General features: G+C 38.4%; 1 pseudogene; it reads right to left on the bottom strand.

The window, feature by feature from the left end:
* Nucleotides 1-17,341: 17,341 nt before the first annotated feature.
* On the bottom strand, nucleotides 17,342-18,212 carry LOC141508867 (vomeronasal type-1 receptor 1-like; annotated as a pseudogene).

Raw genomic sequence — 18,212 nt, forward strand, 5'->3', positions numbered from 1 at the left:
CTCAGGAGGTGTAATGTGATGACTCCAACACCGCCTGTAAAGTTTCGTCCCAATCTGTGAGGAGCCAGGCGGCGGTCTGGATGTTAGAACTTATGAGCCGTTTTACATAGGCAGATCCTGGCCCATAATTATGGACTGCCTCTCTGAGATCTTTGATAAATTTGTACGGTATTGGGCGGTGAACTCTGACCTGTTGGCCGTTTTCTTTTTGCACAAACACTGGGTAAGCAGCTGCTGAGGAAGTAAGATAGTCTAGGTCTTCTTCCTCTACTTCCTCCCCATCCTCCAAAGCCTTATGAATGGCCTGCTGTAATCGAGTCCGGCGGGGTGTCTGGCTGGGGACGGTCGCCCCAGACCCTTCCTTTCCTGTCATCAGTGCATGTCTCCAGCCATCTGCACCCGGTCCGCATATCCCTTGCTTCTCTGTATGTATGTCCGTTTGTTTCACTATCTTACTTTCACTTTTTACCGGGGCAGGCGGCCGACTCGCGGCAGCCAATTCCTCCCAAGGGTATTTGGGGGCTGGTTCCCTCAGGTCGTCAAGCCCCTCATCTGGGGGCGGGGGCCATTCAGGTTCCCCTAGTAACGAGGGCCCTGTTTGTGTTTCTCCGGGCACGGCTCCCAGTGGGGGCTGCGGGTCAAGAGCCACGGCCACCAAGGAGTAGATTACAAAGTCCGTGTCCGATAGAAAGCCAGGTTTTTCTGTATTATAAGAGGCCATTTGAGTTCCTACCACTCTCCATTTCTGAGGGTCAATGCCAGTGTGGGAGACCCAAGGGGAGACAACCAATATTTTTTCCACCCAATCCCTACAGTCTTTTATACGGACTCTTATGCCATGAGTCTTTACTAGTGCATGTACTTGACATGCTAATACTCCTGAATCCTCTGGCTGTAAATGCTTAGACATTCCTTTGCCCATGTTTACTCCCTCTAGGTGTCCCGTGGACCTAGGGTGTCTGCCTCTTCTGTTTTTACTTAAACAGGCTTACCTCACTCGGCGGGGTCTTCGGGTGTCCCTGTTCGGGCGCCAGTTCTGTCCGGGGTCTTCTTCCCCGGACCCCCGAGTGAGCTCCTCAGTGGGCACTGCTTCGAGCGTCCCCGGTTTTTCCCTCCCCCGGGGATCAGCGAGGAGGGACTCAGGCAGACACGTCTTCAGGAGGCATATGTTTTATTAGGTGCAGAGGGATCCCCCGAATAGCTCAGGGTGTTGGCTAATATAGGGAGCTAGTCCTGGGCTGCCACCCCAATCTGCCCCGAGGGCAGAACCTACCACCCGATTGGAGCAAGCAACACAGGCCAACCAGGCGAAGCCACTGTTCCCCTTAAGGAGCCGTGTCTTCTCTGGGTTGGTCTGACCTCACTCCTGGGGAGGTCCTATCCACCCAGGCAGTCAGGGCTGACCCCCGACAATACAGGACTCAGGTGAAGCCTGGAGATTGGAGGAGAGGGGGAAAATATGAGGGACTTAATCATGAACTGCATGTATTCCTGTATAGAAAAATGACACTGATAATACTCATATGAACCTTCTCAGCTAATAGAGCAGGGAGAGGGAGCTTTTATAGTTGAAACACAGGAGAAAGCTGAATTCGAAGATAAAATATGGTGAAAAAATGGAGTCAATAGAAAAAAGGGAAATATAATGGGAGAAAGAAAAAGGAGAGGGGGAATAGGCCAAGATATTTCATATAATAAGATTTTTCTTTATTACAATTTGCTATTGCAATGATATGGAAGGGGAGAGGCAAGGGGGAATGATGGAACCTTTGCTCTCATCAGAGGTGGCTAGGAGAGGAAACAGCATATATACTCCATGGGGTATAGAGATCTGGAGTAAGAAGGGGGGGAGCAGGGGGAAGGGGTGTGGATGTGAATAAAGGAGGAGAGGATGGACCATAGGGGGAGAGTGGTCAGATATAACAAATTTTCTTTTTCACTTCTTGCAAGGGGCTGGGATTGGAAGGCCTGTCCAAGATTACGGGGCCAGGTGGATTCTGGGCCTAAAGGGTGGTATGGGGGCTTAGGGCCTCTTTGCCCCAGGACCAGAGATCTGTTTGCTGCACCACTCAGTGACCCTACAGCAGAGACAGAGTGAAAGGAGAGAGAAAATATAGTACAAGGTAATGGAGAAGTAAGAAAGGAGGGAGTTGCGATCAGCAATGGTAACATTGGGAAAATATGGAAGTAACTTTTGCTATGAACTTACCATAAAGAATGTGATCCACTCATGACAGAGTTGTTTGTGTTGGAACAAAGACTGAAGCACATTTTTTATTATTATTATTTGGGGGAGGGTGCAGGGCAAATAGGGCTGGGTAGCCTGCCTGGGTCCACATAGAAGGGTGGTCTTTGGATGTCTGAGGCCGGATTTGGACCTGGGTGCCCCTGGCTCAAGGGCCAATGCTCTGTCTGCCACCCAGCCACCCCTACTATTATTACTATTGTATTTTTATTTTGGGTCTTTTTTTTTCTTCTTTTTGGTTTTTGCAAGGCAGTGAGGATCAGGTGGCTTGCATGTCACACGGCTGGGTGATTGTTGGGTCAACGGGGCTGGATGTGGGCTCAGGTGCTCATGGCTCCAGGGCTGGTGCTTCGTCCATTGCGCCACCTGGCCATACCTACAATAATTACTATTTCATTATTTTAATTTTTTTTTCTTTATCGCTCAAGGAAGTCTATATTCATGGGGGGAAGGGGGTATTTCGTTTGCTCTTAAGAATATTTTATTAATCTACAAAAACATTTGTACAAAATGAGAATAAAAATAAAATTTAAAAAGAAAAAAAAGATGTAAACTCAAAAAGAAAAAGGACTGGACACAAAACCTTTGAGTATTATATTTTCTCTGGGAAGAAAAGAATATTAAATAAGATATTTCCAAAGCAAATTGTTACTAGCCTTTGGCACATAGTAAATTCTTTTTTTAAAGTTTTTTTGTAAGGCAGTGGAATTAAGTGACTTGCACAAAGTCACACAGCTAGGTAATTAGTAAGTGTCTGAGGCAAATTTGAACTCAAGACCTCCCCACTCCAGAGCTGGTGAGCTGTTCACTATGTCACCTAGCTGCCCCTTAGTAAATTCTAAATAAATTATAATTAGTATCATTATCATTGTTATTGCTGTTCTTAGATTATCCCTCGGATGGGAAAGTTGAGGTCTTTCATGTTCTGTGTAATTTGGAAGTCACCCCATGGTAATGGGCTAACTATAGCTGCCAGTATCTGTACCATTTGTACTTTGTGTCTTCAAGACATAAGCTAAGACCTCTCAATAGAGAAGTCAGTTCATGGATGGCTGTAGCAGAAGATTAGAGAGGAAAAAATAAATAGAAAGGCAATGGACAGTCTTTTCAATGATTCTACTTCACATCTACTTAATCAGGTGCTTATCCATTAAAATATTTTTGTCACATAGACTTTTTTGTTTCATAAACACTTGTTGTGGATCATTATCTTAAGTAGACTGGAGTAAGAAGGCCATGGATGAAGTCCTGAGAAAAAATCACTAGTATAATTTTTTTAGGTTTTTTGCAAGGAAAATGGGGTTAAGTGGCTTGTCCAAGGCCACACAGTTAGGTAATTATTAAGTGTCTGAGGCTGGATTTGAACTCAGATCCTCCTGACTTCAGGGCCAGTGCTCTATCCACTGTGCCCCCTAGCCAACCCACACTAGTATGATTAACAACAGCATTGTGAGTTGATCAACTACAATGGATGCAGCTCCTCTCAGCCCTGGGAGACCTGTTAAGGACAATGCCATCTGCATGGGGTGGGGGACACAGAATCTTTCTGTATACCATGTTCACTTTTAAAAACTTCTCTTATGTTTTTCCTTCCTATCTTATGGTTTTCTTTTTTTCATCTTAATCCTAATTCCTCTTACACAGTGTTAAGGTCCAAGAGAGATGTCCCCAATTACAGAACAGAGGCACTCCACAAGATGGAGATGCAATAGCAAGGGTTTATTAAACTAGCTCGAGCTAGGGTTCCGTCCTAGGTCAGGGCTAGGATCCTGGAACCCCGAGTAAAGTGAGGAGAGACCTTATATATTGTTTGGTAGGGGAGTTTCAAGCATCTCCCTGCAGATTGTCTTGAGATGGTGTGGCATGGTCTTATTGGATGCAGCTCCTCGGTGAAGCCCCCCTGCTGAATGGTCCAAGGGCTGACCAGGCAGAATCTTCAGGAGCTGATCTGGCAGAAATCCAGCCAGCTAACCAAGCAGGGACTTAGGGGCAGAATTTAGGCAACAGTTCATAGGTTTCGACATTCAGGGTCTTGCAGGCATTCAGGCTAAAGTTCACAGATTTCGAGACTCAGGGTCTTACAACAGAATGACTAATAGGCAAATATGGTAAACACAAATGTATATATCCAACTTTTACCAGACTGATTGCCACTAAGGGGAGAGGGAGGGAAGAGAGGATAGAAAAATGTTTAATTTATAAATTTGAAAATGGTTAGATATCTAAAACCTAGCCTCAGCATGTAATTAGAAAAATAAAATGAAATATCAATTTAAAAAATCAGTAATGTGGAGTTACCTAAAAGTTGAGGTGGGGCTTACAGGTAAGATGCATATCCACAGAGATAGCTCCAAGCTATCATATTTTATTGTATTTTCTGAGTAGATTCACAGGGACTGAGGAATAGGGGCACCTTAAGAGCACTCAATCAGTGGATGACCTTGATTGCAGGTCCCCATTTATGTACACTGAGATGGAGATTATGAGTATTTGCTAACCTTGAACATATGGAGAAGATAAAGTTTGCAAAACTGTTGATGAGTGGGAGGGAACTTTATTCATTGTCTGACAACTTATATTGGACTCGTGGATTAGCATCCAATGTTTAGTCTTAAGAAAGAGTAAATGGAATAAGAGCAACATCCATATTTATTAGTTTCTTAGGCTTCCATGGTCCAATTAGGAACTAGCTCAAAGTTCAGTTTTGGAGAAACATTCTTATAGAATGGAAACTAAGAGTAAGGTGAGATCAAAACTCCATCAGTAATGACCCTCAACTCAGGGTGCTGTTTCATATCACATTCAATAGGGGCAGAAATTATCTGAAATCCCATTAGGTCAGGAGGAATTTCCCCTCCTGTCTTAGTACTTTTGTGACTTTTCAGTTCTGTTAAAATCTCCCCCCCCAAATGGAAATATTTCCCATCCAGGATCTGTGGAAGAAAATAAGAACCATAAAGACAAAGAGGCGAGACATTAACTTCATGAGATAAAATTCCAAGGACATATGAACTTCCTGAGACACAGGCAAACCAATCACTGGATGAATATGAAATATCACACCACCTATCCCTCTACTTGGAGCATGAGGGCAGACTTCTAGAATACAAGCAGGGGAGAATGACCTTTCTTAATTCAGCACATGGAGTTTATCCACTCAATGAATTATTAGAGCATTTTATTTTTGTAGTTAAACTTGAGACATACACATGAGTCATTTCACAAGTTCATTTCAAGGGAAAGACTTCTATGAAGCTGAAAAGTTTTGAACTACAGATATAAATCTAAGAGAAAAGTATATTGTATTAAATTATCTTATGCTAAGGCCATTTTTTAGATTTTTCTAGTTTTTTTTAATTTGCAAGAACTTCATGATGGAAATACTTCTAGAGATTACTTCTGATTTTGAGTTTTTTTAATTTTTTGATATTATTTATTATTAGTCCACCAAAAATATATACTAGTAATCACCTATTATGGATCAGGTCTTTTCCTAAATTCTGGAGAAACAAAGAAAGACAAAAGTCAATTGCTTTTATCAAGGAGTTCATAGTTTATTGAGGGTAACATTCTGAAAACAAATAAATTCAAAAAAAGATTAATTGGATATTAATCAAAAAAGTTGCATTTAATAATGGAGGACAAAGCACAAGTATTTAGGCAGTCAGGAAATATTTACTGAAAAAGATGGGAATTCAGTTGATATTTAAAGAAATCTGGGGAAGTCAGGATGCAGTGATAAGGAGGAGAGAATGCTAGATATGGCAGACAGGGAAAATGGGGAGATGAAGTGACTTGTTGTGCCAGGGGGAGTCAGCAGAATATGTTAATGGATCTGATTATGTAGAGAGGGATGCAATATTTAAAATTAGTTGAAGGGGGGAAGGTTATGTGGATCTAAGAATATCAAAAAATGATTTAATGTTTGACCCTGGAGTTGCTAGGGAACCACTGGAATTTACTGAGTAGAAAAGTGACTTGATCAAAATCGGGCTTTTGTAAGATCAGTCTGACAACTTGCTGGAGAGTGGATTGGTGGGAGAAGAGACTTGTGACAAACAGACCCATTAAACAAGGCTCCTACAGTTGCTCATATCTGAGTTAATGTGTCCAGAGCATGATGGCAATGGCATATAAAAGAAGATATATGTCAGAGGTGATGAAGGTAAACTAGATATTGGAAACAAGGAGTGAGAACTTGTGAGAAATTGAGACTGACATCTGGGTTGTGAGCCTGGGTAAGTGAGAAGATGGGAATACCTTCAAGAGTACATGAGAAGTTGGGAAGAGGGACATTAGGGCAAAAAAATGGTGAATTCTATTGAATTGTTGAGTTGAATATGGCTAAGGAGCATCTCATTAGTGTTTTCAGATAAGCAGTTGGAGAACCTAGACTGGAGGTCAGGAGATTGTTTAAGAGCCAATAAGAAGATTTGAGATCATCAGTGTAGACTCAAAAATTGAATCAATGAAAACTGATGGCTTTTGAAACAGGCAATGGTAACTGAACTACTAAGTGTACAGCTTCCTAATATTGAGATGAACAATTATATATTGAATATCATGAATATTATTCTGATTTCTTTTGCTTGTCTTTTTTTGTAATTTTGGAGTTGGGAGTCTACAGTGCAGGACTGTTATTAATCCCATTCATAGATCCAGGAAGAAGTTAGTACTGACTAAGGTAAGCTTCTCTGTGGCCCTAAAAGTTCTACATGGGGAATCAATCAACCCTAGCATGGGTGGCAGCATAGTCACAATATAGGCATCATATCCCTATTGGCTGAGGGCCAGGGCTTGGGAGCTTTGTGGTCCCCTATACATGGGTCTGACTCTGGAGGCATTAGCATTGGGAATGGGCTGATCCAGATGGGCAAGGAGAAATATATGACCTTGGTGAAGCACAACCTTGGCACACTGCTATCGTAGAAGGAGGCCACCTTCAAACCACCATAGCTGGGACTTCCTGCTGGACCCAGGGCCACCTCCACCCTGTTTCTCACTGTGCTCCACTCTACCCTGTTTGTCTTCTGCAAGCTCCTGGGAGGAGCAAAAGCTGCACTGTAACCAGAGCATATGGACAACCCCGGTCTGCTCTGAAATCCAAACTAGCTAAGAAGGAGAAAGAGTGAGGGGAGATGGAAATGAACACCCAGTTAATGAAAAATAATTGCCAGTATGCTAGACCTTTCCATGAAGGATAAGTCTCGTAATAAGTTTGGGAAACAGGAGACAAAATGAAAGAGAAGAAGGTCAAGGAACCTTCTGGTACTGCCTCAACCTTTGGTCCCACTATGAGGCACACAACAGACAATGATGATTCTCCTACAAAAGGTTAGAAGAAATCAAAGATCAAAACCTTATTACTAGATCTGGGAAGACTTGTTAGCTTTCATCTCCAGATGGAGCAAATTCCCAAACTCCACTGAGGAGGTGCCCAGGAAGCAGAGCCCCAATCTGAGATAAGCCTAGGCCATCTGCCCTTTCTGCAAGAGAGCGCCAAACCAAGAACTCATCCTGGGAAAGCAATGAATGATGTCTGTCCCTCATTTTCAAAGAGTACCATGACATCAGGGAGGTGATGCCATGACATGCAAGTGAATTGGATTTGAGTGAGGGGGTGCTATGCAAGGTCACTCACCTCACTCTCTCCTCCAAAGCCATCTGGGCTGGACAGTCAGATATGAATCAGGATGACTGGAGATAGTCCTGAATATGAGCCAATCCAGGTAAAGTGACTTGCACAAGTTCACACAGCTAGCAAGAGTTTGAGTCCAGATTTGACCCCAGATTCTCCTAATTTCAGAGCTGGTACTATGAGAATTTGCTAATTGAGGCCATTATAGAGAAATAGAAACCATTTAATCCTAAATTACCTTATATTCAGCTAATCAAGTAGTAGCTGATTCAATGGATCCAGAAACAGAAAGAAATAATGAACAAGAATTTTAGGTTCATGAGTTGCAAGACTACAGAGATAACCAGCTTGTCAGAGTTATGGATGACACCCCTAACATCCTCCACTCCCCAACATAAAAAAGGGAGAAAGAAGGGAAGAGATGAGTCACGGCAATACAGAAATTAAAAGATGTTTTGTGAGTTTATTCCATGTCCTTTGAGATGATGTCCTTTTTTCATGACAATCAGTAAATAGAATCTGTATCTGAATTAAGTACTCTGGCCAAAAGAATCTCTTCCACTGACTGACATCAGGTTAATTAAGACAATGACTTTCTTAATGTATCTTGCCAATTGATTTAAGACATTTTCCCTTTAAATGCATTATAAAATTTTAATTCCTATTAGGGGCTTAGTTACAAGTTCTAATCTAGGAGTCAGAGATACTCAAAGTACAGAAACCATTCTTCCATTTTCTCCTCTAGGATTTTTTTAGGTTTTTTTTTACAAGGCAAATGGGGTTAAGTGGCTTGCTCAAAGCCTCATAGCTAGGTCATTATTAAGTGTCTGAGACTGATTTGAACCCCAGGTACTCCTGACTCCAAGGCCTGTGCTTTATCCACTGCGCCACCTAGCCACCCCTAGGATTTTCTAACTTTGATGTTTTGGACTTCTCTGCGCCCCTTCACCTCAGTGTTAATCTGTTACCCTTTTTGGAATAGAGTGGATTCATTGTCTTGCCTTTTATTAGCTTAGGGGTAGCTTCCCTGGCCTTAGATATTAAATTTTGTTGTCTTAAAATTTTTGATTTTGCTTTGAGTCTGGTTGTTCATCTAACCTCAGCAGGAATGTTTGGGAACTGCTTTTTAAATATTCCCAAGGATTTTCTAATTGAGCTGCTTTGCTCTAAACACAAACCTCTGGTTTTACATTCTATGCTTTGACTGGCCCATATGACTTTTGCACAGTAGGTCATGAAATTAAGAGTTAAAATGAGAGACACTGGTAATGTGGTTGTCCTTTATACCCTTTTACATAGGGCCAGGGAAGTCAGTAAGAGTTCCTGGTATCTTGATGCCCGGTTCATTCTGGGCAGGATGATTGTAGAATTATAAAAGACAATTTGAGATAGGTTAAACCCTGTGTAGACACTAACAGGTCTATCCCTAAAAATCACATAACTATTAAAGAACCAGGATTAAAAGTCTAGCAACCAAAAATTCAACAATCTTTCCATAAAACCATATTACATGAATATTTTGGAAAATGAAGGACTTTTCCCATTTTTATGATTTCTTCTGGCATTGGTAATGCTGGATCAAAGGGTATGATCAGTTTTATTGCCCTTTGGGCATAATTCCATAATACTCTCCAGAATGGTATGGATCAGGTCCTAACACCACCAAGAGAGCATTAATGCCCCAATTCTCCCACAACGTTGATTATTTTCCCTTGTGTCATCTTAATCAATCTGATAGGTATGAAATAATGCCTCATAGTTGTTTTAATTTGCATTTCTCTAATCGGTGATCATTTGGAGCATTTTTAATTTGATAATATATAACTTTAATCTCTTCATTCATATCCTTTGACCATTTATCAGTTGGGGAATGACTTGGAACCTTATAAATTTCATTCAGTTCTCTATATATTTTAGAAATGAGACCTCTATCAGATCCCTTATCTGTGAAATCTTTTCCCCTGTTTTCTACTTTCCTTCTAATCTTGGCAGAATTGGTTTTATTAGCACAAAATCCTGTTAATTTAATAGAGTCCAAGTCATCCATTTTGCAAATGTATAATATACTCTAGGTCTTTCTTGATCATAAATTTCTCTCCTTTGCACAAATCTGACTGATAGAGCATTCCCTGACCTGCTAATTGATCTTTGATATTACCTTTTATGTCTAAATCTGATACTCATTCTGACCTTATTTTGGTATAGGGCATGAAACTGAAGGAATGGGATAGGCAATGATGGAGGAAAACTCATTCTTTGTAGATGATATGATGTTATACATATAGAATCCTAGAAAATCAACTTAAAAAACTATTTCAAACAATGAGCAATTTAAGGAAAGCTACAGGATATAAAATAAATCCCCATACATCATCAGAATTTCTATATAATACACATAAAACCCAACAGCAATAGGTATTAAGAGACATTGCATTTAAAGTAACTGGAAGGGCAATTAAGTGGTGCCATGGATAGAGCACCAGCGTATATTATTTTCAAGTTTTAAAATTTGTTTTATATTTTATTTTTTTCTCTCTCATCATTTTTCCTTTTTGTTCAATTTCTTCTTTCACAACATGAGTAATATGGCATTTTACAGCAACTAGGTAGGTATCATAGACAAAGAGCACTGACTCTGAAGTCAGAAGAAACTGAGTTCAAATCCAACCTCAGACACTTAACACTTATTACTTGTAGCATTCTTTCCACCTTTTGTATTTCAATGACTTTTGGAATACAAGTGGAAGGACGCCTGCCATCATTACCAATATACAATATAATTAGATATCGTTGGTGTCTTATACTCATCCAAAAAAAAAAAAAAAAAACAAATGAAAGAGCATCAAAGTCTTGATTTCTTTCTCTCTTCCTAGAGATTCATGATAGAGATCATGTGATAAGTTCCTAAATTCCTTTGTCCAGTATGGAAATTTCGATATGAACCAAAGAGAAAAAAAAATAAAACAACAAAAGGATAACAGTAAATGGAGAAATATTTACCTCAAAACAAGAGATCTCTCTAAATGAACTATCCATCTCTGTGACTTGCCATCATCATTTAAAAAGTCCTGTCAAAGGTCAATTTATCCAACTCAAATGACCCTTTATCTTTCTATTGCTAAGTGATGCAATTCACAGTATTCTTAAATCATATAGGACAGGAAAAAACAATTTAGAATTTTATAGGCAATCCCGATTGTTCCACCCAGGCAGACCATAAAATACTTCAGCACAAGTTCAACGTGTTCTCAGTGGTGAGCTTCTTGTGGAGTTTGCTCCAGGTCTACTTGTTCTGAGACTAAACCAGAGGTTCTGTATTGAAATCTTACTTTAACCTTAGTCTGATCTAACCTTCATGTATCCGGGAACCACCATGTCAGCATCATCTTGAAGGGATGAAAATAAGTTCCCCTAAAATCTCTATCTGTAGACTTTCTCCCAAGGAACATGGTAGGATGCTTCCAGTAAATACTCACCTCTCCCACCCACTCATTTGTGCACATTTCTATAATTTTCCCTTAATCATTTTTCTTTAATTTTCTTCTAAAAATTGTGAAGCATTAAGCAAGAAAAGAGATTTAAAGAAAATGATATTTTATACTCTAAAGGACAAAAAAGACTTGAACTGAAACAGGGAAGTCTGGCAGGGATAAGAAACCTTATCTATGTGATTCACCTCTAATGGCCTGGGTTCATTTTCATCCATATGAGTCCTCAAAGGTGCTGCAATTATCCCTTTTTAAGTTTAGGGCAGGACCTGTCTTTTATATTTGTTTGTACTACTGGGGTTTAACCCAGTCCTTGTTTTATAGAAAGTACTTAATTGATCATCTTTGAAAATAAAGGTAGAGCTCTTAATAAAGGTACAAAAAGGCTATATAGAAATAAATAATTTGTGGGGCAAATTTTAACTATAGGTCAATTATAAAGAAAGGTTAATCTCACTCATTGAGTCAATCTGCTAAGGAAGTGAATAATTTCAAAGACTAACTGAAGGAGTTTATTTGAAGCTCCTTTAGGATGTCAATCACAGGGAAGTAGGAATTAGATCTCAGGAACCTGACTGCCTCATAGTAAAGGTTCCTGTTAATCCATATTCAAGGGGTGCCAATTGTGATGGGCAGGATAGATCTAAACATCCATTGATACTTAATAACAAACAAAACAGTCAATACTGAGATATTTGTGTTAGTTCATCATCTCTCTCAGGTTAAAAATCCCACGTTCTACTCTTCTTGAGAATGTACAGTCCTTATGTTTCTGTCGAAATGGCCTCTTTAAAGTAACTCACAGTTCATCACACTCACTACTGTTTTCTGCCTGTTACAAATTTCCATAATTTCATGTATCAGCATCTCACTGTGAGAACATTGAATGGCCAAAGAACTGAATTTATAAGGGCAGTAAAGGAGAGTATGTTAATATAATGCATCTGGGAAAGAGAATTTACTATAGACCAAACCAGATCCTGTTTCATCCCTCTGTTTCCTCCATCAAATGTTAATTAAGACATTCTGCAGCATGGTGGCTTCTCTGGAGAAAATAGAGAAATTATGTTCTAGTATCCAAACCTTTTCTGAGGATTATAGTGAAAAATAATCCCTCCCCCAGATCATGTATTCTTGTTACTCAGGAAGAAGTAGTGCATAGTTTTAGGTATGAGAAGTGCAGAAAATGGCAATGACAAGAACAGTGAATAGATCATTGGCCTTACAATCAGGATGACACTAGTGCAAATTCAATCTTAGATACTTGACACTACTAGATGTGTGCCCTTGGGCAAATCACTTGACCCTGACTGCCTCGCATCCAGGGCCATCTCCAGTCTTCTTGATTCATATCTGGCCACAAGACCCTGATGAATCTGGAGGAGACAGTGAGGTTGGTGACTTAGCATAGCACTCTTCATTCAATTCCAATTCATGTGATTGTCATGGCCTCACCTCCTCGATATCATGGTCATCTTCTAGAAAGAAAAACAAACATCATCATCATCATCATCATCATCATCATCATCAACAGCAACCACATCAGGATAAGTGTTTAATCAATCCTCTACTGAGAGAGGCTAATGAATGAGGACTTGAATAACAAACTCACCTGAAGACACTAAAGTTCAAGTTTCATTCCAATCTAAGTCCTCACCTAACAAATCATAAAAATGTAGATCTATTCACTATATCCTCCTTTTTTGTGCCAGATTATTTATATTGAAGATGATCAAACACTTCAGAGAAAGTTCTCACAGTGATACAGTGATGACAGATATATATATATATATATTATATATATACAGAGAGAGATATGTAAATATATATATATACATATTTAATTCATGTAAGGGTTAAATGAATTGAATAGTGTGTAAATTGATAAAGAATTCCACTTTCAAGTGGTCTATAGAGAAGTCCACAAGCCAGAACTTCATGAAAATAACTGGGAAGTTCTTTCAACTGGTCAATGAATTTGAAAGAACATGAAGCTGGTTGGGTCTTCAGCCAGAAATGATATACATGTCTGAAGATGGAATTTTCCTTCATTAACTTCATTTTCCTTCATTAACATAAATCCTTATTAAGTATGATTTTCTTCACAAAAGTTAATGTTGAAAGTCTCTACAGAAAGCAATAATATAAGTCTACAATGCATAATAGAATATTGTAAATGATTTTTAATTGCTTTTCTGATTCTCAAAGATCTGATTAGTCCAAACCTGAAACAACTTATGCTACAATTCTTCTGGATTCATTGGGGGTGCAAAAGAAAATACTCAGATATAGTATAAGCAGAGAAAAGTACAAGCATTCAACTGTTGCGTGGTTAGCCATAAAAACAGTTCTTACATACATTTAATTAAATCATTTAAGGAGCAATGGGATTAAGTGACTTGCCCAAGGTCACATAGCTAGGTAATTATTAAATATCTGAGGACTGACTTGAACTCAGGTCTTTCTGACTACAGAGCCAGTGCTCTATCCACTGTTCCACATAGCTGCCCCTCAAGGTCCTGTTTAATTTCTTTTTTTAAGGTTTTTGCAAGGCAAATGGGGTTAAGTGGCTTGCCCAAAGCCACACAGCTGGGTAATTATTAAGTGTCTGAGCCCAAATTTCAACTCAGGTCCTCCTGACTCCAGGGCCAGTGCTGTATCCACTGTGCTACCTAGCCTCCCCACCACAATTTAATTTCAATCAAAGAAATTTCAGAAATGAGAGAATGTCAAAATATAGAAGATAAGAACATTTCTTTTCTTGTTTAATTCATTTTTTTCCAATTATATGAAAAATAACTTTCAACATTCATTCTTTGTAAGATTTTGAATCTCATATTTTTCTCCTTACTTATATTTAATCCCCACTTGCCAAGAAAACATATGATCTGATATAAGTTATTAATGTACATTCATGCCAAACATAGTTCCATATCAGCATCAGAGCAAAAAAGGAAAAGCATGAGAAAGGAAAAAAAAACCACCACCCAAAATTAAAAGCTGTATGCTTTGATCTGTAATCAAACTCCAAAGTTCTTTCTCTGCATATGGATAACATCTGCATCCCAAGAAGTTTGGGAATTGCCTTTGATCACTGTATTTTTGTGAAGAACTAAATCTATCATAGTTGATCATCACATAATGTTGCTTTTGCCGGGTACAATGTTCTGGTTCTTCTCACTTTAATCAGCATCACTTCTTGTAAGTGGTTCCAGGGTTTTCCTGTAATTTACCTGCTCATGATTTCTTATATAACAATAGCATTTCAAAATATTCATATACCACAAATTGTTCAGTCATTCTTCAATTGATGGGCATCCATTCATCTTCTGATTCTTTGCCACTCCCCAAAAATTATTTGGGCATGTAGGTTAATTTCCCTTTTTTTTATGATCTCTTTGGGTGATAGACCTTATAGTGGCATTGTTGGGTTAAAAGGTTAACACAGTTTTAAGGCTTTTCAGCATATCAAATCAAATCAATTTGATTTGGCAAAGAACTAAGGCCCAAAGCAGTGTAACAGAGAGGAGAAACTAATGAAGTTGAAGAGAATAGATGAAGAATTGAGTCATGCGGATGTCAGAGAAAAGAGTTAAATTAGGTAGATATATATGCGTAAAGAACAATGATCATAGGGACATAGAATGTAGGAGCTGGAAAGGATCTTTCTAGTCTTTTAGCCTGATATCATCATCTTATATATAAGTAAACTGAGGTAGTATGGAGTATTTGAGACCAAAATAAAACTATGGATGCTGATGACAGCTTAGGAATGAAGGACAAAAAAGAAAATTAAAAAGTATGGTTTTTGAGAACACTTGAGAGATGTGTATAAAAGAACTGAAGACTTACGTGTGTTGACAAAAATATTTGAGGAAAGTTTTGACTTTGTTCAAAGGAGAAATAAGTGATGAACTTTGTATGTTTACTTTATGGGAACTGAAGTAACAGTTGCACCTTGATTTGAAAGTTACTAAAGAAAATTTATAGAGAATAATGAGCAAACAGATAGCAATGGATTCCATCTGAGATTGTAGAACCCAGATTCCAACTAAATTAAAATTATTTTTCAGTGGAATGATAATTTAAAACCTAATCAAAGGCTGCTACTTTTAGCTTTTTGTCTGAATTATCCAGAAAGAGTGGAATCTATAATGTAAAATGTTTGTAATTACTGACCCTTGAATATAAAATATCACATAACTAAAGTCATAATTTTAACTATTATATTATACCATTTGGGATATAGATCCAAGAATAATAAATTTCATTCTGGCATTCTTATTATGTGAAATGTGTCTCTCCTAATAGGATGCTTATGATAGATCAGAATTTGTTGTCCAATTTGGTTATAGCTAAAGGTTGGGTAAATTCATGAATCTGAAAATTTGTAACCTGAATGATTTTTTTTGCAAGGCAAATGGGTTTAAGTGGCTTGCCCAAGGCCACACAACTAGGAAATTATTAAGTGTGTGAGGCCAAATTTGAACTCAGGTCCTCCCGACTCCAGGACTTGAGCGCCACCTAGCTGCCCCCACTTCAAATTGTTTTATGTGATGATTTGGGTTTATGATAATTATGGATTAGTCTGTGCTGAATTTACATATTGAACTTAACTTTGTCATAATAGAATAGAATCCATAATGGACCTTTTTTTGTTTTTAAAAGGATTAGAAAACCACCAGATATTCGTTTTGTGAATTTGCGCAAAATAATTGCTTTGCTAAATTCTTTTGACTGAATTTTACCTCAGAATTCATTTGAAACTGTATTTGAGGCAGTGACATAATAGAAAAAAGGCAAGTAAAAGGAAGTATTTCCTGCAATTTTAAAAGAATGGATAACTTTTATTTACTAGCTATTTCATGACAATTACATTACCATATTGAAAATAGGTACATTCAAGCTTACTGATGAATATGAGAGAAAAAAATTTCAGGTGATTTTAATCTAAAATTCTGAATATTGTTTTCAGGTTTGTTGTGGCTTTGAGTCAATGTTTCACCATTTCTAGAAAAATGTCAACAGTTTAATGGGAATAGGGCCAGTGGATCTCTGTCCACAAAGAAAAGGTAGAGATGGTGAAGTGGGGAAGGTTAGGTGAAGATTCTCTTAACTTCATTTCCCATAAAAGAAATATTTTCACCTGTTTAATTCTAAGCCAGTTTACAGTGTCCTGTCATAAACTTGACTACCTTTTCCATTCTTATCAGAAATCAAATGGGCCTGAGGTGTGTTTTATTATTATACATGTGCTAACTTATTTTGGACTCTCTCATTCTTTCTTCTGTACTGCTCCAAAATCAACAAAAGCAAAGGTTTCTTTTTTACTGGATCCTTCTCAACAGACAGCATATCCCTTTTAAAAAAATGTTACCTTTCTCTGAGAATGTTCTCAATTCATGGTTTTAAGTTTCACTTGCAACACAATGGATCACTTTTTTCATTCTTATGAGAGGCAAGCTTTACAAAACACTTCTCTGTTTTCTACAGATATCGCTATTTATCCTTGGAGATTACAAGCAAAACATAAACTTTCTCCTTTATTTGTAGAAGAAATTGGTAGACATTTCTCAACTGTTTTCTTCACTGGTAGGAGAGAATGCTGTTCTCATTCTCCCATTCAATTCTATGACAAAATCATTTTCTAACACAGAAGGAGAAAACTAAATAAACATTTCAGGATTGAGAGTTCAAAATGGTCTTAAGGGAGACAAGGATGTTCAGAATAAAAAGATATCCAGATAGTCTAAATGTAAATATATATAATCTTTTCAACCATTAATGCTCTATTCAAACACAATATGATGACTACTGTGATAACTAATAGATCTTCTAGCTGTTGAGCCCTAGAATTCTATGATTCTTTTGTTTTCTGACCTTCTTTTTCATCAGTTCCTGAAAAATATCTTTTTTGCAAATGTGAAAATAGAATTTGGCCAGTGAATCCAGGGAAAGAGAATCTTGTGATCAATTCTTTTGACAGAATGAACAAAAGAAATGGAGAATTTGAGAATCAGAGCTGATCAGCACAGACAGGCTAATGGCTGAGTAACATGCATCCAAGAAAACTGATGTGAGTATCAACCACTAATAATGTTTACTAACCAAAAAGAGGTAAAGTGTGAAAATGGAATTGCCTGAATAGGAGATATAGATACCCACCAAGACCAAGATGGTGTATGTGGCTCTAATCTCAAGTGACTTTCTTGACAATTGGCTGGAGCTGTGAAGATGTTGGACTTGTTAATGGTGTCCATGCAGGAGAAGCATCAGGTAGCCGCTGGCCAGGACCATAAATCCCACGCACAGGAAATCAGGAATAGAGTACACAATTATAAATGCCAAGTGTTTAAATGAGGTTGAACCATAGTCATAGCAGAATCCTAGATTCCATAACCTTGTATTGTTAATGAAAATAATGTTCTTGATATTCAAAAGCAAAAAGATAAGTATTAGAATGTGAAGAATCCAGCAGAAAAGACAGAATGGGAAAATGTACATTGAGGCATGGGCTTCGAATTCTGACAATATGGAAAAGGTAAAGGGACTGATCGTGATAATCTGAACACCGCTCAGAAGGCAAGTATTGTTGACAGAAAGACTGCAACTCACTTGATGGAGGAAAGCAATAAGCCTACACCCAACACAATTCAGGAAATTTTGCAGCCCCAAACCAAGCAATGTCTGAGGGACTCCCTTGGAAATAAGCACTACGGACTGGCCCAGGCCAAGTGGGAATAAACAGTGTTTATGGGCCTCATCCTGCTGCCACCTAGGAAAGTGGAGGCATAATTGCAAAGAAGGAAGGATTTTCCAGTAGACCAGCTCCTGTCTGCAT

The sequence above is a fragment of the Macrotis lagotis genome, chromosome 1 (genome assembly GCF_037893015.1).
Source record: "Macrotis lagotis isolate mMagLag1 chromosome 1, bilby.v1.9.chrom.fasta, whole genome shotgun sequence".
NCBI classification, from domain to species: domain Eukaryota; kingdom Metazoa; phylum Chordata; class Mammalia; order Peramelemorphia; family Peramelidae; genus Macrotis; species Macrotis lagotis.